Raw genomic sequence first — 16,137 nt, forward strand, 5'->3', positions numbered from 1 at the left:
GAGTTTGGCGCCGCTAGACTGGTGTCTACAGCTGGTCACTTATACGGCTACTAGTGCGCTGTTGTGGTTAAGTATCAGTTACGTAAATGTATAGCACCCCCTCTTCACCAAGGGAAAGTACTTTGGCAACAAAGGGTATGGGCGTAGCACCAAGTTATGAGCGTCGGACTGTACCTTTAGCACTAAGCACCAAGCTCACTTCAGGCTGTCCGTTCCAATTTTCGAGGCTTCACACCAAAGCCTCGACAATATGTGCTTTCTTTTTCGCGACATCTGCGGCCCAGAAAACTTTTTGTTGAATTTCCCGGTTATATTCAAGCCAACAGGCCATGCGTGCACACATTTTATGCAGAACATTGTGCCCCTCAGCCTGCACAAAGCCCACACATAGTTTCCCTTTGTCGTGGGCAAGAGCATCGCGCAGTGCCGTCCGCACTGGCCCGTCCCCGGCTGCCGCCCTACTCCCGTGCCGGGATGCCCCAGTTGGCACAGAAATTGCCGGCCGCCACGCGCCAAGGCTTTGCATTCGCGTGCGGCCGCTCTGCATACCACCCTGCGTGCCTGCCTTCTCACGCGAGGTGAGTGAAAGCTCCCAGTCTTCTCGTTCAGCTCTGCGGCAAATTAAGGCAGATACCGCTGCATCGGAACCTCGGCGAAAGTGCCTAGAGAACAATGCCTAGAGAACAATGCAGAAGGTGGCCAAAGTAGCAATGCTATAAAAAATGTGATCAGGGTGTTCGAAAATTGTTCCCACGGTCTGCAGTTTACGTGTGAGGATCCTATCAAAGGCAATCTGCAGTACCTTGACGTTTGTTTGACTCTAGATAAGGATAAAGTCTGCTGGGTGTATCAGCCGCGTACCAAAAAAGGCATTTTGAATTATGATTCGGCCCACTCAAAGGTAGTAAAGAGGGGGATTGCCCTAAATTGCATACGTGAGGCCCTCAACAAATCGTGTAAGCACAAAGTCTCGGCCAGTGTGCAGATGCAGTCACAGCGCCTGAAAAGGGCTGGTTTCCCACAAGAAATCATCGCCTCTGTGATGGAAAGCCTAGTGAAGGAGCTAAACTCTGGGAAGCGAAAAGAAAAGGCTCCCCAGACTAAGCGTCCGGCGGTGATCCCCTACATACACAACGTGTCGCACCGGCTTAAAAAAGTGGCCGAGAAATGGGGGGTATCCGTCGTGTTTTCAGCGCCCAATAAGCTCTCACAAATGTGTCGAGCTGTCAACGAGGTCAATGACCATCCTGGGTGCACAACGAAGCATGCCACCCGTTTCACAACCTGCGTCACAGGGGTGGTCTACGAGATTCCGCTCTCGTGCAAGAAGTCGTACATTGGCCAGACAGGCAGGTGCCTGAACGATAGGTTGAGGGAACACCGTCGTGCTGTGCAAGCTGTAGCAACGGATGGGCACCTAGCAGAACACTGCAAGTCATGTAAAAAATGTAAAGCAAATGAGCCGCAGTTCAAAGCCACACGCACGTGCGGTAAAGGAAAAAATAGGCTTGACAGAGAAATTATAGAGGCATATCGCATTGTAAAGAAAGCTGAAAATTGTATCAGCACTCCTTCCCTGACCTTATCACGCAAGGAAATTGCTTACCTTGATACCTGTTCACGCTAAACACACTTGTGATAAAGCCGATTCATTGTTTGGTTAATAATTTGTTTCCGCCCTCTATGTATCTGTATATATGTGTTTTTTCCCGAGTAAAGAACTAGTTGATGTCAAGCGTTTGTCCTGCGTGCTTCTTCTTCTTCATGTCCCAGTCTTTTTATTGCGCTTTGCTAAGTTCAACATGCCTAGAGAAGCCTACCGTCATCACGAACATGGAACATTCTCGACAGCGCCCACTCCGAACAATACTAGATATAAAACCGTCCTCTCAGCAGCACCACCTTCTAGAAAAACGTTTCCACAAGACTAGAGGGGGTGTTGCTACTAGTCCATGGGTAGTTGTCATTGTCTAGAGGGCGTTATCTTTTGCACAGCGGGTGCGCCACTAGTCTAGAGGGTGTTGTCACTTGTCTAGAGGGTGTTGTCACTTGTCTAGAGGGTGTTGTCACTTGTCTAGAGGGTGTTTTCACTTGTCTAGGGGGTGTTGTCACTTGTCTAGGGGGTGTTGTCACTTGTCTAGGGGGTGTTGTCACTTGTCTAGGGGGTGTTCTCACTTGTCTAGGGGGTGTTCTCACTTGTCTAGGGGGTGTTGTCACTTGTCTAGGGGGTGTTGTCACTTGTCTAGGGGATGTTGTCACTTGTCTAGGGGGTGTTGTCACTTGTCTAGGCGGAGATGCCACTTGTTTAGAAAGAGGTGTCACTAGTATGAAGGGCGTTGTTACTAGTCCTAGGGAATATTTTTATAGTCTAGGAGAATTTCTGGTCTAGAGGGTGTTGTCACTGGTCTAGAGCGTCGTCGTTAATCCTAGAGGGTGTTGTCACAAATCCTAGAGGGTGTTGTCACTAATCCTAGAGGGTGCTGTCACTAATCCTAGAGGGTGTTGTCACTAATCCTAGAGGGTGTTCTCTAATGTAGAGGGTGTTGCCGCTAGTCTAGAGGGTGTTGCCGCTAGTCTAGAGGGTGCTGCCGCTAATCTAGAGGGTGCTGCCGCTAATCTAGAGGGTGCTGCCGCTAATCTAGAGGGTGCTGCCGCTAATCTAGAGTGTGTTGTCACTAGTCTAGAGTGTGTTGTCACTAGTCTAGAGTGTGTTGTCACTAGTCTAGAGGGCGTTGTCACTAGTCTAGAGGGCGTTGTCACTAGTCTAGAGGGTGTTGTCATTTCTCGGCCCACATGGAAAACATTCTTAATGGCCGCTAGGTGAGCGCTACGACACATAACGCGACGGCAACTCAGTTCGAAGCTGAGAAAGGCCCCGATACAAGAACTAATACAGCTGTAAAAATACAAAAAGGTATGCGGCTTCTCCGGCTTTGAGAGATGAGCAACATCCGCTGCAGTTGAAGTGCACGTTTGCTGATCGTCAGCCCGGGAAAACGAAAGAGGTCTTGCTTTCCTTAATCTTTTTATTTCACCTTATAGGTTGCACCGCTCTTTCTCTTTCAGGCGAACTCTGTCGCTGTTTTCTGGTGAGGAAAACCGGCCGCTCCTCGAAGAACCCGCTGAACTCGTGCCCAGCAAGAAGTCTACCCGTTACGAGGAAAAGAAACCCAACTGGGAGAAAAATCCGCTCTTGCTACAGCCCCGGAACTGCATAGACAGGCGTATCCGTTTTGCAGAGATAGCTGCATAGCGCACTTTTTCTGGTGCAAAGAGTATCGGCGTAGTATACGTAGAAAATTAAAAACTGGAGGCACTTAAGCTCCGCCTTAAGCGTACGACAAGATAGCGTAATGGGTTAACTGCCACATATGCAGAAGGTCATTCTCTACTTAAGGTACTCTCTACGATGCGCCACTGTCCTGCGATGGCAGATGCTCCCAGCGGTGGGCGTTGTGCGAACCAGGCTGCTCTTCCTGAGTGACCAAATATTAATTGCCACCTGCCACGGTGGGCAGTTTGCTCCCAATCTGGTGGGCAGGTTGTGATGACGTCGCAACGTCACGTGACCTATGTGGCCCACCTGCCTCCTAGGTTGCTCTCTGGCCACCGCCTGCCAGAGTCATATCCGCGATTTTTCACTCACAACGCCGACACCTGATTTCAAGGGCAACAGGGCCATTAACAACACAGCGGTAATAACTTACTTGGACGACGCTTAACCGGTACCATTACAGATCCCTCTTGAGCAAGTACTCCTTCTCGTTGATGGTTTCATAGATCGCGGTGAGTCATCGTACCCCTACAGGCGCAGTGGTGAAGCGGTTAAGCAATGCGCCATTGCCATGGCAGGTGCAATTGTCGCTACCGCTGTCACTTCGTACCTGAGGAATGCAAATGACTTTCACTTGCCTCTCTTAGGCACTTTCTTAAGTCCTTTTCTGGCGCAGGTAATTTTTCCAGCAACAAGCACTAAAAAAAGAAAAGGAATACGACCATCAGGGCCGAAGCGAAGTTAACCAACCGGAAGTCCGCAAGACATACGTTTTTCCCCTCTTTTCGTTGCTATTTATGCCTTCTCACTAATTCTACGGTGACGTCAAACCAAACCAAACCATAATCACCTCATATCCGGTCAGTCGGCTAGCCCCCGTTCTCCGGTCTCTCAGATGCCGCCCAGGAATCCCGTCCGGCATTGAACGCAGCATTCCGCGAGCCAGAAAGTCAAACTGGCGTTCGGCCTCTATAAGAGACCGGAGGAACGGGGCACAGCACCGCTTCGTGGCGTCACGGCGTACCGAGCCAATGACAGCGTACAATTAGGGCCACCGCCGTCGCACTCCGAGCCAAGGATACGCGCCAGACACAATGCAGGCAGCCTCTGGGAGAAAGAGGGCGCCACCTCCGTTATATACACGGTTCGGATCTCGCGCCCGTCATCGTCACCTTGCTATACGCGAGCTTTCCTTGCATGCATGGCTTCAGCCCAGCGCGCCTGCTGACGTCATCGGACTCCTTGAGGGTCTCAGGCGACAAATATTGGAGCAAGCCGTCCCCGGTGGCCATGCAGCACCGCTCGGAAGAACTCTGAGCGGGAAGGCTCCGTCAAATGCTCTCTCCTATACACAGCACAAGGCCTACCTCCAACGCCACGTACTCCACAAGTCAATTACCGGTTGCAAGGCGGTCGAGGTATGCAGCCCTTGAATGTTTCTGCGGCACCAAACAGGTGGATGTATGAAAGAGAGAGAACAGTGCGTCTTTACCGGCAGCAAGTCCAGCAGCCCGCATTCTAAGCCGCTCCTCGTTCAGCCGTATCTAGATGTGCTGTACCAGGAGCAGGCTTCGAGTAGATAGGGAGCGTCCGACTTTTCTCAGGCGTCTGAGTGTGTCCGGTATGGAGTATTACTGCACGCAGAACAGCGCCGTACGGCAAGCATGCGCGCCGTAAAGCTGAGATCTCAACAAACAGGAGCCACAGACTAATAAGAGAGTCCTTCAACTAAAAGTATGTTGACGTTTGCGCTAGAAAACTGAGTTTGCTTAGAAGGCTGGAAAGGCCAACCACGTAGCCTTGGAGATTCCAGTTTAGAGAGTGCTGGACAAACGAATGAGCACCGGAAACGCGCTTGCGTCGGGTGTGGAGAGGACTGCCCACTCGTCCTATGCAGCCGCTGTTTACGCACTGAGTGTGCGGGGAACGAGTCGATGGCTGTAGAAACGATAGACACACTCCGCAACAGCTACGTTCTTCGATGCAGGCCTCGCGGCCAACGACAACATGTTCTCGTTAGAGTGTTCTGCGCTGGTTAACTCCCGAGTAGACACCCTATCATTGAGAAAGGCGTGCCTGTCTCTTCGAGTTGCGTGGCGCTGAGACTCTCACTGAAGAGACCGAAAGCGCGGTTCGCAGTAGGCGCGGAATTGTTTCCCGTCAACGGCCTTCGCCGTCGGGCCGGTTGCGTTATTGACACGCGCTCGCGGCAGGCGTGACCACAGCCTGTCATTTGCACACTTGTTTGTAACGAGTCCGGGACATATACGGCTTTAAACAAACGCGTTCTTCTGGCCCCTCATAAATTTGTGTAAAGATTAAACTTCATCGCCAGTCCACTTACGTTCCCTGCAGTAAAAAGGCCTAACTCTCCTGCTGCTGACCTCTAACTAACCGTGTCCTGTGCCAGCTAGGACCACCCTATGCCCGCAAACTTCCTTGTCGCATCTGCCCATCGACCTAAGATTAAAAATCGCATATTCAGGGAAATACTGCTCCCCACACGTGCACACAATGCAAAAAATATAACAATAAAGGGAAACAAGATAGCACAGTTGGGTTTCAGCCCGCAAGGCCAACCGCTTTATCACGCTTATACTGCCGGAGTCAACCCTTTCTCTTCTTCGTACCAACTCCCGTTCACTCTGTTTTCCCAGTATCAGCTGTCTCCTCTCAAGAGCTCTGTTTGTCTTCACTAATGGAAAGCACTTCGCCTCCTTACAACATTCACGTTACTCTATCGTTCACTGTCACCCTTCTCCCAAATAAGAGGCAGGGTTTTCTTGAAGTTATAGAGGAACTGTTCTCCGACAAGCAACACTGAGCTACGTGGGCCAAAGCAGGAGAGCATACAGGCCCGCACACCCCCAGCCAGCCGCCCGGCCACGTCCGTCGTTCCCAGGGCGGTGGATGAGTGTGGAGGCGGTGAAACTGGAGCACGCTGTCTGCGCGGCCAGCGTCCGGCCCGGGAGAGCCGAGAGCAGAGTTAAGAGACGGCGTGGGCGATCAAGGTGGAAAGGGCGAAGGGAGGGGGGGGGGGGGGGGGGGGGGGGGGGGGGGGAGTGTTAGTGAAGCTCTACGCAGGCCTCGAGCCATCCGTCTAAGGTTGCGTCCACCTACGAGCGCTCACCGACCGCCGCCATGGATGAGCGCGGGCGAGGAAGAGAAGAGGCCCGGCCGCAGCCTAGCGGCAATTTCCGCACACCGTTTCCGTGCTGCTCTCTGCCGCGCTGCTTTAGCAGGACGCCACCAGAGGCTGCGGCCGCGCGCAGATTTGGCGCCAAGCGAGGCGATGCTCCTGAGAGCACGGAGAGGCGTACGTCCGCTCCATCTTTCTCTCTCTCCTTTTCCTTCGTTCGTTCATTGCTTCCTCTCTTCTTACCTCCTCTTTGTTTTCCTTGGTTCTTTCTTTACCTCTTTCTTTATGGCAGGCGCCTTTTGTTCTACGCTCTCCGAGAGCGGACGTGTGTGTGCGCGAGCGCGGACGGAGCAGCGCTGACCGCCAGGCACAATGGGGTTGTTGGGTCAACAGACCGGCGGCCAGAAAGGCCCCAGTTTCCTCCTCCACATGCGGCCACCGAGCGGAGGATGCGTCAGGGCCACGAACGCACAGAGGCGGAATCCTGATGCTCTAAAGAGCAAAGGAAGCCGGCTCGCTGGCTAATTGGAGGCAACGAGGCTCTCTCCGGAGAGACTTTATGCACGGTTACCGGAAAAGGTAAATCAGCAAGCTTAGAAAACCCTGCGCCCGCACTGCGTGGTCGCGCTCCGGTTTCCGGCCCCGGCTTCCGGCCATGGCTCGTGCTTCCGGCTTGTGCGCTCTCCTGTTCTGCAGTTGCAGCGCGAACGCTGTAAGGGCGCCTCTCTCTCAGGTAACCGGTGATGACTTCATGGTACGTTACTACAGAAAGCACGTACGTTTACCTCCTGCCAGTACCAGCGCTTCGGGACATCATTTACATTGAGTAAAAGGATGACTGCGAGGAGCCTGGAATTGTCTCTAACGTTGCCAACATCACAATCAGGCTCCTAGCGAGGTTTATGAACGGTCCAGATCAGAAGTGTCCACAGGCGGAATGAGGGGCATATAATCTACAATAATGTTGACATTTGAATGCGGGGGTTTTGAATCGAGAAGTATGCATAAAGACCGTTAAGAAAGCCGCTGAGGCACTGAAGTGGCACCAGATAATGTCCAGCGTTACTTGTAAAACAGGCAACCAATGTCCGAACTGACTGCGCTTTGCTATTCCGTAAATGAGGAAAACCGAACTCACCGCCCTAATATAGCGGTTTCCAGGTTGTACCATCTGTGCGATCGCCGTAGCCGTGGTAGCTTTACACAAGAAATAGAGAGAAGGAAAAAGAAAAAATATCGCCTTTAATAGTGCGGCTGAGCAAAGAATTTTTTTTTTTTTCACACTTTCAAGCTCGCTACTGCCAGCACCACATATCAAACATGCAGGAGGCTTGTGACATGGCCTCGCATAGCAGAGAACAGCGAAACAATGCTTCCCGCACGCTTATCATGGGGGTTGTATTCAGAGTCAGAAAAAGCACTCAATTCATCTCTCTGCTATCTCTTATGTAACTGTTGCTATGGCGGGTACAGGCAAAATCCAGATCTTCCTCCCGTTAGATACCATTGTTCCAGCGGATGAGCTCATCAATATGCCACTTCTGACATTTCCTGACGTCCCGGTTTGACACCGAAAACCAGGTCAATACGTTCCGCCTGCCGTACGTGAGCTCGAGAACGCAAATAGCAGATATCCTTCAGATATTATCTCGCGGTTGAACCATTATCCTTTCATGCGCTTTCACTAGCTCCGCGACCAGTTGTTCCGCCGACACACTGTAAGCGCGTGCAAGGCTAATGAGCGAGCAGTAATGCAAGCACGATTACCTTCACCGCAAAAGAACAACTTTCGCGGCCAGCTTACACGCAACACAGGACGAGTGCCGCAGCGAAACTCGAAGAACATTAGAGTACGGAGAACGCGGATAAACGCTCGTTCCATGTTCTCTACGTAGTCAGTGACTCCCGCTTTGAGCTGCAGTCATCTTCCTCAGAATGAAGCAGCTGGCACCAAAAAACAAGCCTGACCAGGATCTTGCCGAAACTGAATTAGGATTCGTTTCGTGGAGGCCCGGCGTGCGGAATTAAACAAGAGTGCTGCCATATGTGAGATACTGGTATTATAAGCATTGTTATCACCATAATACCCATACCAACAATCATCAAAAGCAAGAGGTTAGTCACCACAGGACGAAGGCTTTCCAAGTATAGTTACCAACCACTAAGGTAAGCCCTACCTCGCGCCGGTGCAATGAATGCATTGGGACGCAATACTGCACTGTACCATACCACACTACGTCATCCGGCACCGCATTGTGCGGTATCGTGCCGTTAAATACCGTACCATCCAGCTGGCCCCTAGAGCCCTGTATACTGTACCATCACTTATCTGGAAGCAAATACCTGTCGTGCCAATAGAAAATTATTGGTCTTGTTCGGTCGATGTGAAACTGATAGCCTCCAGAATGAGTCCGACTACATCCTGGAACCGCTGGACTAAAATATGGCTGATTCCTTTTTATCATGCAATAAGGTTTGGTTTATGGGATTTAACGTCCCAAAGCGACTCAGGCTATGAGGGACGCCTATATATAAGGTGAAAAAAGAAGTCGCCACGTGGTCAACTATAGCAAATGTACCAATAGCACCGAGTTCACTACGCTTGGCCTCTTTCTGACGCTGGTGGCACGAAGTCCTGACCACTGTCCTTAGATGCTATGTGCCACCGTTGAGACAAATGCCTTGCTTAGGCACACTGTACTGACAACTTTCGCAGGTCGACGTTTTTGGCATGCCAGCTGAATGCCGCTAAAAAAAAATATTCTAAACTACTCTGCGCCCCGTTATAACGCTGGAAACCGGTGATACGCGTTTACCTGTTGGTGCCGCAACTGGATGATGCATCTTACTATTCCTGCTTAATCGCGTTCAGCGAGTCCCTTTCTATATAACCTCGGGCCGAGGGGCGTCGTGTTTTATTGTGGACTAGTCGGACTGGCACATGCCTCTGATACTCCTGAAAACAGAAAGGAGTTAAAAGGGGGTAAAAACTGCCCTCTATCGCACTTCCCTTTTATAGAAGGAAGCGCGCTAGATGAAAGCCTACCCCCTTTTTACACCCATACAGGCGTATTGGTGTTAAGAGTGTGTCGCTCCTCGCTAGCCGCTTTGTGCGTGACAGCCGTACTACACCATGAACTCATCCGGGAGCGGACGCGGCCTATATTATACATGCCACAAGTCCTACCTGACGACCTCGTCTGCGTGCTTGGCGTTCGACTCATCTTCCGAACGCGGCGCTCGCCTGACATCGTATACAACACAGAGAGAACAGCAAGCTCATAAGCCGCTCCGCACAATGGAGGTCAAGCGGCTTCGGTGGCCGTGTCGTCTATCAGCGTCTCCCTGTGATGCGCCATCGTCTTTTGACCGGCAGCGGCTCCTCTCGTCTGCTTAAGCGGCTACTCCCGAAGGGTCACTTCGGTCTCGCTGCAGGGCTGACCTCTTTGCCAGCGCATGAGACGTAACTCGTCCCCTCTGTCCCGAGCATTTTTCTCCTTTTTTGTATTTATACTTTAGCTTATCGCTGTCTAACGACCATAAAGCAGAATGACACGTTGTGCAACAACAACGTCGTCTGGCGGCGTCCCGTCTTAGCGAAGGGTCGCCCTTTAAAGTACACCCTCCCCTCGCGGGTCGAGCTTCCGAATGAACCGGGACAATGGATCGTCCGCGCTGAGCGCAGTATATAATGTCCGCTCGGCAGAAAAGAAGTCTCGATGGGACCGTATGAGGGTCACGCGGTGCGTCTTTAAGGCTGAGAATGTTCAGATGAATACTCAACACGCAGATTCGTAACGACTGCGCCACTTTATACTTTTTTTCTCGGCGCTTATCTCTCCGTCTAACGGCTTTTTGATGTTTGCCCCAGGCCACGATAACTAAACCGCGAGTAAATTCAATTAAAGCGGAGGTCATCATTCGGAGTCCTCGCCTTTTTTTTTTTCTTTCCTTCTGTATAACACGTATGAAAGACGCAGTCGCAGCGTACTAAACTGCAGTATACGTTGCTACAGCTCTCGAAATAATGTTGTGACACAGATGGTTCCAACCAAAAATGTTCCAGTATTCCGAACTGAGAGTCAAAAATGAAATGTCTAGCACCGAGCGCAAAAAGTGACGGTCGATTTGCGCAGTTAGGCGCTAGCACAGTTCCGCCATTGTTTTGCATTGTTTATCGTGGTCATGCTATGCCATGCATGATATTGCTATGAGGTTAAAGTGGTATATCGAGTTGTGCGTGTTTGCATGACACGGATGACGCACAATAGATACATGACACAGTGTCTACTGCAGTCGTTCTATGCATGCATATCAGTCACTGTTACACTTAAGGGTTACAAAGACTGTCTTGCAGTCAGTAGAGTAGTTAGAAACACGTGAAACATTAAAAATTAGTTTTTGTCTGAAACACGAATTCTATGCAACTTATAACCATATTCTTGGGTGTAACCCACCACAACCCGGTCGGCAGGTCGGCTATCTGCAGCAAGGACTAGAAGGACAAACGGCTTCTTCCCTGAATGTGGACGCGAGTGCTAGTATACTGAAAAAAGCTAGATTGTGAACTGGGATGGTATGATACCTTTATCACACATAAGTAAGCCGTCTCACAGCCCATAAGAATAAGATAAATGCCAAAAGCGCTTTCGGTGGTGTGATCGCGATGATGATTTGACCCTATTTTAATGGCGCAAGGGCCGCTTGGCAAAAGAACGCAGCGGCTAATGTGTCTTGTCTGCACAAGGTAATGGTTTGGTGGTGACGCTTATTACAGAATCATTTGCAGGGACCGCTTTGTACGGTTTAGGGTCAGAAGTCTTATATCTAATTATAGCAGCCTTAACTTTCACAAGGAATCACAAAGTTCATTAGCGTGGCGTGTAAGAGAAAGCCCTCGCGGTCCACGATACGGCGCAGCAACAGTACCTTCTTTGAAGCCCATTGACATAACTATAACAAAGAGGAAGAACGGTCACACAGCCAGGCTTAGGTAAAAAAAGAAAAATCTTGTACTTATAATCAAATTTACAGACCGGGAACCAAGCTAGGAAGTCTGCGAAAGCTTCGATATATCAGAAAACGATCGCCATACAAAATGGTTCTGTAGAAAAACAAGCGAGTTCTCCAGCGGAAAGCTGAAAGCGTTGTTCGCGTTAGCGCAATAAGTTCACCACAGCAGATTTTTCTCTTTTTTGCCGCTTCAACGAATGCGACGATACAGTGCAGGTAAAGAATGACGTAGGTACACTGAGGCTTACAGGGCACGATGGCTTAGAGCGACAATTCCACAGGCTTCCGGCAGATGCCCTTTATGATCACACCGCGCGCGAATACGGTGTACGAGGCGGCTGCCAAACAGCGTACAGAACGTAAGGTCGAAGTCACTGCAAATTGCGCCGTGCTTCCTTATCGGCGCAAACACAGCGAACCAAGGCTATCATTGTAGCACGCCTTGAATGAGACGTCTGAGCGCCAGTCGCTGCATATGCTAATCGCCCTTTAGCGCCGACTGTGCGCGTCTAACTCGTTAATGGACCAGACCAGACGTCAACCTTAACACAACCCTCCCCCCCCCCCCCCCCCCTCCTTGTTTTTGTACAGAAAAGTGGAAACCGGTCTCCTGGCATATTGAAATCAGAGGCAAGTGGAATGGAGCACGGTGCTTACAACAGTTTCTTTTATAGGCCTAGCGCCACGCCGGCACCCCGAGCCGCCTCCGTGAATAAACTAGTTTCTTCGCACAAACTAGTTTCTCCTTGCAAAAATAGACACACAGCGCTGTGGGTGTCTTTTCTTTCTGTGTCCTTGTCTTTTGCGCTGTTTTAAGGATTCTTTGTGTTGTTCGTGCAGTGTTATCTTTGCCAGCTAGCTTGCTCTCCGACTCTGCTTAGCTGCTATCTTATCACGGCCTTATACTATTCAATAACATGGCCTCATTAGGCTCCTCTTTCCACTTTGCCGTTTGACGATTCTCGGCCTCTCTTTCGCTCACTCGCTAGTATTGCGCAAGAATTTGGTCGAGGCCACACAACGGACAAAGCAAGCGGATCAAGCAAAAAACCATTTCGCCGCGCGGGTTGGTCAGTCAAGCTGCAGCAAAGAGAAGGTTTTCACTTTCGTCCTATGCGCGGTTGATCGGCAGTCCGATGACGTCCAGCGATAAATATGAAAACCCGCCATAACAGGCAAATGAGCAAAAGATAAGCTATATGCCAGATGTCGATCACACGCCGCGGATACCGGCGTTCGGGATCTCGTCGTTCTGAGAGGTCGAGCTCGGTGTGCCTCGTACGAGCAAAGCAAGGTCGTCCGTTCAGACACAGCCGTCTGGCGGAGTTCCCTTAGTAGGCGGTTAGCATCTAATCAGGTTGCTGGCCCGCGAATTCATTTTCTTTTTATATGTATATAGGTATATTTATTCTTACAGAGTCGCGGCGTGGACAAGTTTTACCTGTCCAGAGCTAGTCAGCCACTGCTTTGCATTTTGAACTCTAGCATAAACGCTCCGCTTCGTTTGATATTCACGCCTCATCACGAACACCCGCCTCAATCCCTCCTTGCACTTGTTTATGCATCTTGCTTTCAGTGCAGGGTTAACGGCATAGCGTGTCTTGACCGTATGGCCTTGGCACCTCTTTATGCGATTCTTTCCCTTTTAATTTCACGCTTGCTTTTTCACGACCTTGTCGTTAAACTATTCGCGGAGTGTTAATCCAAACCTGCAGCACCAAACACGCAGGCTGTTTGTATTGTGATCGTTGGGCTCCTTTCTTCGTTTTTCGTATTCAAAAGCACTTATTATTACTAATAGGTCTGATCTTTCTATGTTTGCTTTTGAATTTTCTTTTGTGACCCCTTATTTTCTACTTTCATTTCGGCCCATCATCGGCAGCTTGAGTGTCCACGGAGGTCGACTGCTGAACCAGTTCAAGAAAGTGCACTGTGCTATGTCAGTGCACGTGAAAGAACCCCAAATGGTCTCATTTAATCCGAAGCCGTCCACTGTGGCGTCTATCATAGGCAGCGGGCTTAGGACGGTAAATCTAACATAGCGATACCAGATCATACGCCCTGCACTCCGTGTGCGACCGAAGTTAGAGACAAGCGTTGCTTACGTTAATTCTTTTTAACCACTTAAGCTCTCGTCACTATATATGCCAACCACACACAGCCCTTGGTACTCTTAGTCTTCGTGATTTCAGATGGAACGCGCCGTTGTCCGCTTTGCTTTGCATGCTATAGCAGAAGAAACTTCCCTTCCATCTATTCTTGTTTGTTGTATTTTTTTTCTCCTCTTTTAAACAGACACGCTCCGTCGAGTGTCACGAGATGAGTTTTTACGGAAATACACTTTAAAAACAGCCCCGCCGCGGTGGCTCAGTGGTTACGGCGCTCGGCTGCTGACCCGAAAGACGCGGGTTGGATCCCGGCCGCGGCGGCTGAATTTCGATGAAGGCGAAATTCTAGAGGCCCGTGTACTGTGCGATGTCAGTGCACGTTAAAGAACCCCAGGTGGTCGAAATTTCCGGAGCCCTTCACTACGGCGTCTCTCATAGCCTCAGTCGCTTTGGGACGATAAACCCCAATAAACCAAACCAACACTTTAAAAACAAGACGCAAACTTGGAATGACGTATTTCTTGCGTTCTGTCACTGCGTTAAAGGCCATTATTTGCGTCCTATAGCTGGTCGAGCATACGCAGTCTCACCCGTGTCATACCGGGCGTGTCCCACTTGACGGCAACTACCGAAGTGAAAAAAAAAAAAACAAGAAAACCGTAGCTTTGATAAGGATTTTGGTGTACTTTTTTTTCTGACACTATCACTGCAATAAAACTAGGCAGCAGTTTTCATTGGCACTGGACACGTAGCTTGATGCGAGATTGTTGAATAATTTGAAATGTCGACCGTCATTTGAAATGAAATTTGAAATGAATGAAATGAAATGAATTTGAAATGTCGATCGTTTCGGTCACCTGTAGGAACGATAGAAAACGCTTTATTCCCCGAGTCGTTCATCGGGGTTTTTTTTCGTTCAGCAGGTTTGTTGATCCTCAAAAAACGTTTAAGATACGACGGGCCGCCAGAAAAGCGCGAATTTCATTTGTACCGCTCTGCTCAGCAGCTTAAAACCAGGTGCGCAAGTTCTGAAAGCCGGCGAATGTCTGCGTGACATGATCAAACACCGCTTAGATATTTATGTCAACAACATGCAGCATAGGCTCGGCGCAAGAAGCTGCCAAACAACATGAGATAGCACGCATTTGCCCGCCACTAGCGTCGTCATCTTTCACACGGGGCTAAAATCTTTTTCATGTCTTTCCTTCCCTTTGGCGTCGACTTTTCCTGGTCTTTCACTTTACATTCTATGCAAACTCACGCGCACGGCGCCGCATGCCACAAAAGCCAGCCGCAGTGTCAGCGCTCGCAGCAGAGCCCGCCACATGCGGACCCAACGAAAGCATAACCGGCGCCGCTGGCCGTTGGCTCACCTCACACGAGGCATCCCACACGACGATGGTGATCCGTGCTCCAGTTGTTTCCGCGATCCTCCTGTAGACGCTGCTTCTTCTCGAACGCAAAAAGCACAGCGTAGCGCAGTGATGTGTCTACGCTCGCACCCACCTCCTTCAGTGAACTCTGTTTCCGCGTGGAATATCCGGCAAACAAATAATCACAGCAACGAACACAGGCTCGAGCACACAAGAAGGCTGCCGGATACAGGGGCGGAAGGTACGGAGAAGACGAGCAACGCCACGAGAAAAACAAAAAAATTCGGGCGTGTATCCACCGAAAAAGGCGTGCGCACACGGTACTTCCTCGTCGCCTACACACACGCCGGACGGAGCGGCGCGCAACACCCGACACGAGCGAAGTCCGCTGCTGGACTGAGCGAACTGAGCAGCGCGATCGCACAGCGCCCGTCGGCCGCTCGGTCGGCGCTCCCGGAGCGGCGTTTTCGTCGTGACGTCGGGCACCCCCCTCCGGGTCACGTGCTGTGACGTCACGCGGCGGCGGCGGCTGCAACGGAGGGCCGGAGCGAGAGGAGAGGTGCCTTGCTGGCTCTGCTGCAGCAGTGAGCAGCTCTACCTTGGGCTTTTCCTTTTGGCGCCTGTTCCGTTTCAAGGTTGGGTCACCGGTCACACTTCCTGCTTGGCTCGGCAGGCGACGAAGGCTTTCTCCTTGCCCTGCGGGTTATTTCGTGCGGCGGCCGGCGTTACTCTAGCTCCGTTTCCTGGTCAGCTACACTGCGAGCGTTACCTGGGCATGAGCCAGGGCGAGGGGAGGGGGGGGGGAGAGACAGATGCTTCTGCGTGTGCTTGTTACAAGGCAAGTATGCCTATAATACCTGTGCCGATTTATTCTCTGCCAAAATTTTGCACAGCGAAAAGTTCTGTGGGTGAATTAGGCTCCTGGAGGAGTAGGCTGTGGAGCCTTGTGTTAAGTTCAGATTGCTCAATCTCCACAGCCGAATCGAAACAGTTCATGTGAACTTCAACGCCGGGCGCTTGGGATCTCCTGGCTTTATCCACCGAAGTGGGACACTACTCTCCATTACAAACATGAAATAAAATTTCACTATGACAGTACTAGAGAAACTCTTGTTACCCTTCCTGTCCCTGACAAATACCTCACCATCCCGCAACTGCGAATTCTCCGGTACATAATGTTGTATAGTAATAAAGTTGTTGCGCTTTCTCTCTCTCAAGGCAGCTTTTCCC

General features: G+C 50.6%; 1 protein-coding gene across 2 annotated transcripts in view; it reads right to left on the reverse strand.

Moving 5' to 3' along the window:
* The window catches only part of bdg (sodium-dependent transporter bedraggled), a 178,688-nt gene extending 163,341 nt beyond the window's left edge, over window positions 1–15,347 (reverse strand). For both annotated transcript variants that reach the window (XM_089571939.1, XM_089571938.1), the window contains exon 1: window positions 14,908–15,347. The gene's annotated coding sequence lies outside the window, so the exon portion shown is untranslated. The remainder of the gene's footprint in view (window positions 1–14,907) is intronic.
* Window positions 15,348–16,137: the final 790 nt, after the last annotated feature.

This window comes from Amblyomma mixtum, chromosome 2 (genome assembly GCF_055824585.1).
Source record: "Amblyomma mixtum isolate Tamu chromosome 2, ASM5582458v1, whole genome shotgun sequence".
Taxonomy (NCBI): Eukaryota; Metazoa; Arthropoda; class Arachnida; order Ixodida; family Ixodidae; genus Amblyomma; species Amblyomma mixtum.